This window comes from Globicephala melas, chromosome 21 (genome assembly GCF_963455315.2).
Source record: "Globicephala melas chromosome 21, mGloMel1.2, whole genome shotgun sequence".
NCBI lineage: Eukaryota > Metazoa > Chordata > Mammalia > Artiodactyla > Delphinidae > Globicephala > Globicephala melas.
In genome coordinates this window covers 10,570,023-10,582,895 of record NC_083334.1, presented here as the reverse complement: position 1 = coordinate 10,582,895, position 12,873 = coordinate 10,570,023, and the positions used below count along the sequence as shown (strand labels likewise).

At 45.2% G+C, this 12,873-nt stretch overlaps 1 protein-coding gene across 39 annotated transcripts in view; it reads left to right on the top strand.

The window, feature by feature from the left end:
- Positions 1 to 12,873, top strand: part of CLN8 (CLN8 transmembrane ER and ERGIC protein) — a 58,217-nt gene that overhangs the window by 25,310 nt on the left and 20,034 nt on the right. For 30 of the 39 annotated variants that reach the window (XM_060291768.1, XM_060291769.1, XM_060291767.1 and 27 more), the window contains 4 exons: positions 871 to 1,015; positions 2,542 to 2,824; positions 3,162 to 3,283; positions 7,343 to 11,950. The gene's annotated coding sequence lies outside the window, so the exon portion shown is untranslated. Of the gene's footprint in view, positions 1 to 870; positions 1,016 to 2,541; positions 2,825 to 3,161; positions 3,284 to 7,342; positions 11,951 to 12,873 lie in introns of those variants that run through there. The other 9 variants (XM_060291765.2, XM_060291764.2, XM_060291763.2 and 6 more) reach the window with 7 other exon arrangements.

Genomic DNA, 12,873 nt, shown 5'->3' with positions numbered 1-12,873 from the left:
CCCTGGGCTATACAGTAGGTCCTTGTTTATTTTATATACCGTAGTGTGGGTATGTTCATCCCAGACTCCTAATTAAAGTTGCTCAGGCACAGTGAAACTGAAGGGAATTGATACAAACTTCACTAGAGAATCTTCTTTCTATCCTGAACACTGAGGGCAACACACCCTGCACCCCTCTCCTACACACTGTCTTTACAAACCCTCCCCTAAAAGATGGTGGTGGTGCAGGGGGTTCAGGTCTTTTGAGCACAAGCTGCCCGTCCTCCTTGTTTGGCCCCAGGTTGGATGCCTTACAAATGCTGCACTTTCCTTCACCACAACCCGGCCTTGCACCCCAGTTTGGTTCACTAACAGTGGGCTGGGAGAGCTCGCCAGGTAGCCATGTCTTTTCTCACCTGTCAAACAGGTGGGACAGAGCCCACGTAATCATTTGCCAGTTTGCAGAAACACTCTCCTCTCTTCCAGCCCATTATACAGGTGAACCTTGAATTGCATGGGTCCACTTAAAGGTGGATTTTATTCAATAAATATATTCGAAATTTTTTGGAGATTCGCAACAATTTGAAAAAACTCAGACAAACCACACAGCCTAGAAATATTGAAACAAGAGTCAGGTATGTCATGAATGCATGAAATACATGTAGGTACTAGTCTGTCTGTACACAGGCATAAGGTGAGTGGTATTTGATATAAAATTGAGAATGTGTTAGTGCTCTTACTGTTTTAGATCTTTGCCTCTCGTAGTTGGACAGACAGTGGATTAGCCTATCACAGATAAATGTCTTTTTACGTAGCAATGTTTCCAATACTGTGTTATGAATACGACTGACATTATAAGCCATAAACATAACGAGTCATTCATTACCGTAGAGGCTAGGCCACTGTGAAGCACTCGTGTCAACTGCACCAGGCTACCGCTGACTGAAGAAAAACGCAAAACCTTCAGTTTTTTGGGGGCCTTACTGAAGACTATATAGCCTGTCAGACAGGCCTGCGAGGCTACGGAGGAGCCAGGGTACGTAGGAGTTTTTTGCTTGAAATAGGAAATGCTGAACAAAGATTCCTGCTAACCACAAAAACAGGCATCTCAGGTTAATGCTTTTAGTGCTTTTCTATGCGTGAGAAGATGCAAGAGTCTGGGCTCAGTGAAAATATCCTTCAGGTGTGCATATCCTTCAGGTATGCATCTTAACTGAGGCCAGTATCCAGAGCACAGAACGTGGCCTGTTACCCTCCATTCATGGCCAGTTTGTCCCATGGTGCTGGGAATTCTCATTTCGTAGGTCAGATGAGGACTTGATAGGCCAATGTAATATTTTTGGACTAGACCCTGTTGACTAAAATTCTCTGCATCACCTGTCTTAACTAATCTGTTATGATCTAGGAAGTGTTTTTCCTTGTTTCTTCTCATATCTAGAGTTGCACCATTCCAGTTATTCAATATAGAGTCATATATGTGACTGATTACCTCAAGATTTTAGCCCTCATTAATTTTGTCAAAGGCCTGGTTACACAGTGGGTAATACAAGAGACAACGATCTTACAAAACAGACAGGATATCATACAGGTAGTAACATTAATAAAGTCCTAAGTAGGGAATTAAGCCATGAGGTTCCAGAACCAAACCAGCTCCCTACAACCATCACCACGACTAGGAGGTGAATCACTTAAGGCAGAAATCTGGTTTTTCATGTGGTCATTAAATGCATCCTAGTAGAGGATTTGTCTGGTATGAAAACACAGCATTCGGTTTGAATTATAGCACAGGTGCCTCCTTGAGATGCTGTAAGGCTATCAAGGGCCATGTGATTCTGTAATACCACTTTTCTCATCATAGAGGTGGCCTCAATGATTAATCATTTAGGGGGCTTTTGGGTGAATTCTGTTAAGGCTTTGATATGGGGAGGTACATTTTCCAATCCTACTAAAAGCATAAAAATAGATGCTACATGATCATACCAGGGGAATACAGATCTCTTGGTAAATTTGCTGGAGTCATCTCTAAATTAGCACACAAGTGGCCTTGAGCCCTAGGGAATCCTAAAGTACATCTTCCCATCCATCCTGGAAGAAGCCAGGGATGTAGATTGGTGCCACAAAACCACTGAGTTCCATTAGGTGCAACCCAGTATACTCCTGGGTGCCTGACCCAGTCTGTTCCATATCAGTCACTATCTTTAAGGGAAATGATGATACACTGACATGTTTCATTAAGGCACCCCGCCTAATTTTCTGGTGTTATTAGGCTGAATATCTTCAGTGTGATTTAATTGTCCCCAACATGGGGGGGCGCCTTAAGGGATCACAGCCTGGTATTAGCCATATAAACCTATCCCATAACTGAGGGGGGTCCCTCCTAATAGTCAGGAAGTTATCAGCTTGTTGCTCTGACTGAGCTTGAGTAACTTTAAGGGAAAACTCATTTATGGCCATGGCCAAAGTCAGAGCAAGAATGCTTGACTGGCCAAGTGAGGGGTTCCCATAGGAGGGAGCATCAGTTGCAGCTCAGACAGAACTACTTTTTTCTAAACTTTTCTACAGGCCATCCAATCAGAGCCTTGGAGAGGAGAAACCCACTAACCAGAAGTAGTGGATGTAGGTAACTGACCACAAACCCAGCAATTGCAATGACTTCTAAAATCTGCATAGGATCATACCCGTGATAGAAAAGCATTTGATTCATGTGCATAAAGTCCAAGAAATCAAGAAAATGTTATAAATAATCATACGGTCAGGTCCAGCATCTTGGGATAGCTGTCTCCTGATGTCGTCGTCTTCTCGTCCTGGCGTTGGTGTTTCTTTCCTGTCAGAGCATCGCTTTAAGGTGAGTTTGAGGTCAGCAGTCCTCTCTATAGACCAGACGGTGCCTCTTTAGGTGGGAAATATGAATCCAAGAGTCAGTTACCTTCGATTTTGCTGTGCATGAGCTACTTAAAAGAACCTGATAGGGACTTTCCATCGAGGCTGGAGAGAGTCCTTTAAATGATGCCTTTTCCAGTATACAGAGTCTCCTGGTTGTAGGTCATAGGGCATCTGATCATCATTTAAAGAACACGTACTGTGATCAGTTATGCTTTAACTTATGCATTAACACTTACAATGTCCTGTTAATTCAATTAAACCCTTGCAATAACGTAACCTATCCCTTTTCATTACTATAGGTTCATATAATCCCTCATCCAGTCTCACTGGTCTCCCCCTGATAATCTCAAAAGGAAACAAATGTTTTCCAAAACGGGTGGATCTGAGGTTGAGGAGAACCAATGGAAGGGCCTCAGGCCAGGTAAGGAATAATCATCTTAGCCAGTTGGGTTTTAATTGTTCCATTTGTTCTTTCTACTAACCCAGAGGCTGGTGGTGATAAGCACAATGGAAATGCTGCATAATTGGCCAAATCTTAACAATCTGTCCAGTAAAATGAGTTCCCCTGTCACTATGTGGTTCTGAGGGGACTCCCCAAATGGGCATCACTCCTGGTAAAATAAAATGTCCTACACATCGGGCTGTGGCCCTTCAGCATGGGATGCCTCAACCCAGTGTGAAAACATACAAATCATAACAAGAACATACTGATAACCTTGAGGGGGGGGGACTGTATAAAATCAGTCTGCCAAGTCGCAACGGGACCTGCAGGTCGTGGCAAATTCCCTTGAGAACTATGTAACGGCTTCCCTGGCTTATATTTTGGACAAGTGGTACATCTTGAATAATTCCCGAGCTCTCACAAAAGCCTTTCAGCAGTTTTTTACCCCATAATACCGTCCTACCTGGGTTCCAATGTGTTAACTCGTGAATATATTGCAAAATAAGATATTGAGCTTCAAAGGGAAGGATAGGCCTCCCGTCTGGGTGTATCCACAGCTTTGTGTGAGTTCAGGCTGCCTCCCTTGTGTGTCCAGGTGTCTGTTTTCTGGTGCCATTCCTTGAAACTTGACCATGTCGGTAAGGTTGCTGGGAGGCTGAAAGGGAAAGGCAGTGGTTAGTTGCTTGTTTTCGTTTTGCAGAGCCTCAGTCTTGGCAACGTGATCAGCTAAGAGTTTCTTTTTGCTTCAGCAGTGTCAGCCTTTGAATGATACCTTAATGGCAAGTGCACCTGGCAGCAGAATGGCATCCAACAAGTCTGCTACATGTTTACCATTTTTAATAGGCTGTCCTCGGGATGTTAGAAATCCTGTTGCCAAAGCATACCCAAGTCATGGTCCCCCCCAGAAGCATGGCGGCCGTCTGTGTAGGTATTAGCGGGCTTTCCTTTTGCCAACGGGCAGGCTCTCAGTGCTATTAGTTCAGCCTGTTGGACAGAAGAGACATGAGACAAGGGACCATTTTCTAGGACAGACACTGGAGGAACAATGGCATAGCCAGCCTGGCACCTCCCATGAGTAACAAAGTCAGGATTATCCATTGGGCTTTCTTGAAAATCAGTCCTGGGATAGAAAAGATAACGTCTGAGTCTTCTGGGAGCAAGGTGGCTGGATTAAGTTAGTCACACCTGTGGGGAGAGATATGGTGAGAGCGAGACAATCTCATTAGAAGTTAATCGGCCTGAATAACGTGTGTGTGATGAGAGTTTAGTAAAGCTTCGGTGGCATGGGGGACAAAGATGGTTGAGAGTGACTCATGATGCAGCACAGCTGTTGCTGAGACAGCCCCGGGACAAGGGCGGGGGAAGCCCTTGTCTACTGCAGCTAGCTGCTGGCTGTATAACCTATTGGTGAGTAGTACCGCCGTGTTGCTGGGTTAATACTCCGTGTGGCACCTTTGTTTTCATGTACAAAGAGAAAAAGGGGTAAATCATAAAAAGCTGGGTTTCTTTTTAGTGTCTCCCTGGCTTCAGAATGTTTTATTTCCCAGAGGTTCAGCTTGGCCTTGTTTAAACAAGTTACATAATGGTTGGGCCACTAAAATAAAAACTTTGTAATCCAGTTCCTGCAATAGCCTGCAGGATCTAGAAATCCCTCAAATGCCCTTTTGTCCTAGGGGCAGGGAAAGCCAAAATGTATTTCACCGTCAATTAAAGGTCCTTTAGATGTCATTTGTTCTAAATATTTCACATTAGCCTTACAAAATTGTAATTTTTCCTCACTTTGTCCCTTTGAGCTAGTCTTGAAGTACAGGCTGTCTTCCTATTTATCAAAGAATTTGAACACAATAGCAAATCACCTGCACATTGTATCAAAACTGATTTATGAGGAAAAGCTAGATCATCTAGGTACGTTTTTAATACCTGGGGAAGGTGAGTATAGCCCTGCCATGTTACAGTCCGTGTATGCTGCCGTCCATCCCAAGTAAAGGCAAAGGGTACTGGCCACCAGGATGCACAGGGATGCTAAACAGTGCACTGTGGAGGCCACAGAAAAGAAGTCACTGTTCTTAGGAACACAGGACAGAAAGGCATGGGGGTTGGCACTACACAAATGGCAAGGAGTAATGATGGCACTGCTAGAGCTCAAACCCTACATGAACCTCCAGCCCTCGCCGCCATTAGGTTTGCTAACTGGCAGAATGAGTGTGTTACAAGGCCCGGTGCAAGGCGTGAAGTCTTTCTCAATGTAAGCTGGTGTCAGGTGTTATTCCCTCCGTGGCTTCCTGCCTCCATATGGGTACAGACGCGGTTCTTCTCGTCTTGGGTCGTTTTAACAGGCGGTGTGGAATGTATTTCCATATGTCAGTAACTCTTCAGGTACTAAGGCTAGCAAGTCTTCGTCAGCGTCACCTTGACCATGGCTCACAAACATTGTATGATGAAGGAAATCAGCTCTAAAAACATCTCCCCCTTAGGCGTAAGGAAATATGGGCTTCATAAGTTTCTAATCAATCTCTTCCTGTCAGGTGAATAGGGGTGCTTTCTACTAGAAAAGATGAGTGCCTTCCTTTAAGTTCTCCTAAGTAAAATGCTAAAGATAATGGTTTAAGAGCCTTAAGAGGTGCAGTAGAAATCCCTACCATCTACACTGAAGTATTACTTCATGGGAGGGAGCCTCTGGTTTTGGTTTAAAACTGAAAAGGTGGTCCCTGTATGTATTAGGGCTTCGTTTCTCTCTGTCTTGTCTCTCTACTTCTCCCAGGGTGTTACAGAAGAAAGACTGCCACTCTTCCCTCAGAGGAGCCCTATTCTTGTTTAACTCGGTATTCTGATCTGAAATCTAGTCTGTTCTTGAAATCTTTCTTCATTTTTCTACAGTTCCTTCTTTTTTTTTTTAAACACAGTAAAAGAAAATGCTAGGTTCCTCTGTCAGTCGAGGATTGAACGGGGGTTTGTTAACTGTAGCCTGACCTTGCTTACTTAATTGGCACAGTTGAAGGCTCACGATTTTTTTCCATAAATTTATCTTTAGCTGCGTTGGGTCTTCATTGCAGCGCGTCAGTGCGTGGGCTTTCTCTAGTTACAGTGTGCAGGCTTCTCACTGCAGTGGCTTCTCGTTGCAGAGCATGGGCTTCAGTAGTTGTGGCATGCGGGCTCTAGAGCGCAGGCTCAGTAATTGCTCCGCAGCACGTGGGATCTTCCCAGACCAGGGCTTGAACCTGTATCCCCTGCGTTGGCAGGCGGATTCTTAACTGCGGTGTCATCAGGGAAGTCCCGAAGGTTCACAATTTTTATAGATGTATCCTCTCTGATGGTTTTGAAAAGCTATCAGCCAGCGTGGTAAGGGCACTTGTATGTAACACTGACCAACCTAAGTTGTGTTTTTAATTACAGTAGCCAATTCCTCATTTATACCTTCTGAAATGGACTTAAGCAAAGGATCATTGTGGTGGTTAGAGAACATTCAGATGTTATGCCAGAATGTTGTTTAAAAGTTCTCACACCATGATCTAGGATTTTATCTTGTTTTTGTTTGCACTGCTGAATTTTTGTCTAGGCTATGTGGCTTTTGGGGGAAACTCTGGGATAAATGAGTAATTTATGAGCTAATTCCTTGCATTCAACTCGAAAATCGAAGTTTGTTAAGGGCTGTTTCCATTCTGCTTTCTCTATCCGTTGCCTTGCTTTACTTTCAGAAAGGAATAGCTATATTACGGGATACACATCTGCAAACCCAGACTCACGGGTTTGGATGGCTAACTCGTATTCCCTGCATATCCCAATGGGCCTTGACTAGGGTCAGGAAACCCCTTAGCTAAAGCCCTAAGTTTTGCTCGAGTCCAGGGTGTGTATGTAAGCACAGAGGACAGTTCCTCTCTTCCTGTGAAAGGTTTTCCTTAAAGGGGGATAGAAGTACTTCTGATTTAATGTCCTCCTTTGCTGGGGGGAGAGGCAGGGTTAATACTGGCAGCTTTCAGAAATGTTGATAAAGTAAGTTTTGGCTGATTTCCTGCAGAAGCTTATCATTTCGTCTTTCAGAAGCTTCTAAACATCCATAAGCATTCCGTTCCATCTGTCCGATCTTGTGGACTGCTTTCGCTAGCTGCATACACAGGAAAATTCTGGAATGTCAGAAGAACCCAAATGTGGCCGTTTTAGGTTGTGATCTCCTTTAGTGTGGTTTCTCCAATCAAGTAAGTATTTGCAGGTATAAATTCCATACATATTGTACCTGAACCTGGCCTGGGTGTTAGTTGGAGGCTAGCAATCTGTCCTTTCTGTTTTGAAAGCTTTGTTTCCCATTCCAAGGTCGATCTGTTGAGATAAGAATCATTACTGATGATCCCTGTTGAGATAAGAATCATTACTGATGATCCCGTGGTGGGCCTGCGTGCTGGCTGTGAGCCTGATTCCTCGGGATTTTAGCCCAGAGCCACTGCAGCGCTCTTACAGGTCCTACTTTCTGTAGCCTAAGACCACAGTGGGTGCTTGCAGCACCGAGTGGCCGGCTCTTAATGTGTGTCCCCAGCTGAGATGAGTGGGTTTCCCTCTACAGCTGGCAGCCCAGTATGAGGACTTACCTCCACCACTCCCACAAGTTTCCCAGTTGCCTGAGAAAGCCAGTGCTGTCAGGAAGGAGATGGCTCATAAGGGCTTTCAGCTCCGAAGAAGGGACATCTTCATTTTTATTCCAATAATCTGTTAAAGTAGCCAAATAAAGGAAAAATGACATGTCAGTCTCCCACCTAATTTCCCAGTCCAACCAATCAACTGAGTAAAATCTCCCCAACATCTCTCAACTGGGATAACCCAGGTACTTCTTGAAATTAAATTCAAGGAAAACCTCCTCCTCCAGTGAGGGATTTATGCACCACCGAATACAATAGGATCAGCCAGTAACAGGAGATCTGAGACCGGGGGGCTCACCAAGGAGATGGCTGGGCACAAGAGGCCTCTGCAGGGCTCAGGCAGAGGAGAAGCCTGCTCCAAGTTCCCTTCCGGTCACCAAAGCTGCTGACTGAAGGAAAACATACAACCCAAAAGCTGCAAGTTAAAGTTTAAGCCCCGGAGACAGCCTCTCAGGAGGTAAGGGAGGTGCCAAGATGCAGCGAGTTTTTGCTGGAAGACAAGAATTCAGTCAAAGGTTACTGCTTGTCACACACACCAAAGCCCCAGACAGTTCAGGTTAATAATTTTAGTGCTTTTGTATGTATGGGAAGATGAAGAATCTGGCCTCACTGAAATTTTCTTTAGATGTGCACTTAAACGATCTAGGGCTGGTACCCAGAGCACAGAATGTTTCCTGAATCCCCGCAGGGCATGCCGTCAGGGCAGCTGCAGCAGCTGATGGCTTGATCATGCCCAGTATTCTTTGTTTACTGGAATGGCAGGTAACACTCCCTGTCCACACTACATACATCATATTGCTGTTGCTTCGTTATCAATGCCTGAACCATTATTCCTATAAATAAAAATGAATTTTCGCATTGTTTTTGATGTCTAGCGTTAGTAATATATGGAACCTCTGCAGTGTTTTGTATCATAATACTGACAGATGACTCATCTTGTAAACGTACATCATCGATAAATGCAGTATTATAGGTATTCCTTATGATGTTAACATTTTCTCTAGCTTACTTCCCTGTAACAATGCAGTGTATACACACATAGAAAATATGTTAATTGACTACATTATTGGTAAGGCTTCTGGTCAATAGTATAGTAGTTGAGTTTAGGGGAGTCAAAAGTTACACGCAGGCGAGAGAGTTCCCAAGATGGCAGAGGGGAGACCCTGAGCTCGCCTGCTCTCAAGGGCAAACCAGAATTACAGTGTGCGAAGAATCTATTGTTGACAAAGACTCGAACCTACCAGAAAAGATCTGCAAGTGACAAAGAAGGAAGCACAAGCTGGGTAGGAGGGGCTGAGCCACAGCACCGTCAAGACCCCCAGAGGAGGGAGAACAAGGTGGCAGCGGAGGGCGTGGAGCTCACCCCCTCCCACAGACGTCAAATGCATCTACACGTGGAGCAGTTCTCAGGGGAACTACGTGGAATCTGGCAGAGCTGCTGTACAACCAAGGCTGCAGGAAGATACGTAACCAGCGAGGACAGGAAGAAAAGTATTGGTTCGGGACCCCCGCCCCTGGGAGGGTACTAAGAGGAGGGAGATTGTGCGGGTGGACACTTGCCCTTGGGAGTGAGCCAGGCAAGCCAGACTGGGCCTCCCAGGCCTGGGGCCCGGCGTAGTGGACACAAGCCTCCCTTGGCTGGTTGGAGAACTGCTGTGATAGGTATGAAGGCTGGAGAAGCCTAGGCTCCGTTCACGAGGAGTGCATAGGTGCTGGCTTGCCACTGGACAGGCTGGAGAGAGGTCTGACCTAGTGGCTCCCAGCCTGCCAGGCTCCCCAGTCCGAGTGAGGAGACACAGCATGCACTCCATGCCACACCTCAGCAGTGTTTCTAGGGCAGCCAGGCCCTGGGAGGAGACTCAATCGAGGGCCACAGGGGTGGCCTAGGGGCCCGGGGTGAGGTCCAGATGGGGTGGTGGCAGCCACTGTCGGTGCACCACGCAGGCAGCCCAGACCCTCTAACAACAGTGGGGCTGCTGGAACCCCTACAGCACACCACGATCCCCCACTCCCAGCTGAGCTAATCTGCTCACCCACCCACTCCACGCCACAGCCCTGCACTAGGTCTCGGACAGCCACAACAGGGAAAAGACGCGACACTGGGCTGCGTCCAAGCGGAAGGGCAGACACCAGCACAGACCTCTGTGAGCACACGAGCCCCACTTGCTCCAGCAATCCCCTCCTTCGGAGCAACGGCCCCAATGCAGAAAGAAGGAAAAACACACTTCAAGAAACAGAGCCATCCACTCCCTTTGAGATCACAGCAGGTAACTGTTTCACCTAAATTCACAGACACAGAAATTTAAGAAAAATGACAACACAGGGGAACTACTCTCAACTGAAAGAGAGCAAAGCCCTCAAAAAATAATGAAACAAAGGTAATGAGTCTACCAGACAATGAATTAAAAATGCTAACTGAATTGAGAATTGGTCTAAGCACAGATTATTTTAATAAGGAACTAGAAGCTATAAAGACAGCCTAATCAAAAATAGATAATTTTTAAAAAACAGGTAATTAAATCTGAGATTAAAAAGCACTCTAGAAGCAATGAATAGCAGACTGAATGACACAGAACAACACATAAGTGAACTGAGAGAGAGAATAGAAATCACTCAATCAGAACAGCAGACAGAAAGACGCATGAAAAAAAGAAAGCAACATACAGGATCTATGGGATAATATAAAACTGTGTCAGCATTTCCATAATAGGGATTCTCCACAAGGAGAAGGAAGGAGATCAAATGTATTTTGAAGAAATTATGGCTGAAAACTTCCCAAACCTAAAAAAGGAAACAGATACCCAAGTACAGGAAGCATAGAGGGTCCCAAACAACATGAACACAAAGAGACTCACACTGAGACATACCACGATTAAAACAGCAAAAGTTATAGAGGATTCTAAAGGCAACAACAGGAAAACAGAGTTATATACAAGGGAATCCCCATAACGCTATCAGCTGATTCCCCTGTGGAAAGTGTGCAGGCCTAAAGGGGGCAGCATATACACAGAGTTCTCAAAGGGAAAACCCTGCCACCTCAGATACTGCACCCAGTAAGATCATCATATGAGACAGAAGGATAAAGAATTTCTCAGGCAGTCAAAAACCAAAAGAATTCAGTAATACTAAAACTATTCTAGAAGTGTTGAAGGGTCTTTTTGAAACGGAGAAGTAGCAGGAATCTGTAGGAAAGGGAAAAGCCCAATAGGAAAGGCAAATATATACTAAGGATTTAAGATCACTGAAACCAGTAGGTAGACTGAAACACAAAACAAGATTGTAAAAGCAATTATAACTACAACTAACAGAAAAGGGATGAACGTGAAGATGTAAACTATAACATCAAATATACACAGTGTACGAGGGGAGTAAAAAAAAATACTTTAGGACATGTCTGAACTTAAATGACTATCAGTTTAAAACAAGTACATATAATTATGGGTCAACATATAAGCCCCATAGTAACCACAAATCAAAAACCTACCACAGATACACAAAAATCAAAAAGAAAGAAACCAAGCATACTACTGAAGAAAAATCAAACCACAACATGAGAAACAAGAAACAGAAGAACTATAAAAAGTGGGAAACAAAGAATAAAAATAGCAATAGGTATGTACTTACCATTAATGCCTTTAAATGTCAGTGGTCTAAATGCTCCAATCAGCAGACACAGGGTGGATTTTTCAAAGTGTGCATTTTTCTCTGGGTTAGAACTCCTCCACAACTGACTATCCCTAAGGGGCTGATGAGCTGCCCGGGCCTGGGAGGAAAGGATCCAAACCTTCCGAAAGGTGAGCTCTGCATTGGCCAAAAATGTTAAAGGTCTGATTTCCTCTCCTACAAGTGTGAGGACATAAATCAGTTTCTGGGCTGAAGAAAACTTTAGATAAACTAGAGGCAAGAAGGGGATAAAGCTCTCCAGCCTCTTCTTCAACTTGATCACTGCTGCTGCAGCCCCTCCTAGGATTCCCACCAAAATCACAACTGCTGAACAAGCATTGACAAAAAAAAAAAAAAAAAAGGAACTGAGATTGGTTTAAGATGGCAGAGTACAAGGACGTTCTGCACCAGAATCACAACTAACTGCTGAACAGTCATCCACAGGGAGACACTGGAACTCACCAAAAAAGATACCCCACATGCAAAGACAAAGGAGAAGCCATGATGAGACAGTAGGAGGGGCACGATCACAATAAAATCAAACCCCATAACTGCTGGGTGGGGACTCAAAACTGGAGAACACTTATGCCACAGAAGTCCACCCACTGGAGTGAAGGTTCTGAGACCCGCGCCAGGCTTCCCAACCTGGGGGTCTGGCAATGGGAGGAGGAATTCCCAGAGAATCAGACCTTGAAGGCTAGCGGGATTTGATTGCAGAACTTCAACAGGACTGGGGGAAACAGAGACTCCACTCTTGGAGGACACACACAATGTACTGTGCACATTGGGACCCAGGGGAAGGAGCAGTGACCCCATAGGAGACTGAGCCAGACCTACCTGCTAGTGTTGAAGGGTCTCCTGCAGAGGCAGAGGGTGGCTCTGTTTCACCGTGGGGACAAGGACACTGGCAGCAGAAGTTCTGGGAAGTACTCCTTGGTGTGAGCCCTCCCAGAGTCCACCATTAGCTCCACCCAAGAGCCCAGGTACGCTCCAGTGTTGGGTCGCCTCAGGCCAAACAACCAACAGGGACGAAACCCAGCCCCACTCATCAGCAAAGAAGCAGATTAAAGTTTTATTGAGCTCTGCCCACCAGAGCAACACCCAGCTCTACCCACCACCAGTCCCTCTCATCAGGAACTTGCAGAAGCCTCTTAGATAGACTCATCCACCAGAGGGCAGACAGCAGAAGCAAGAAGAACTACAATCCTGCAGCCTGTGGGAAAAAAACCACATTCACAGAAAGATAGACAAGATGAAAAGGCAGAGGGCTGTGTACCA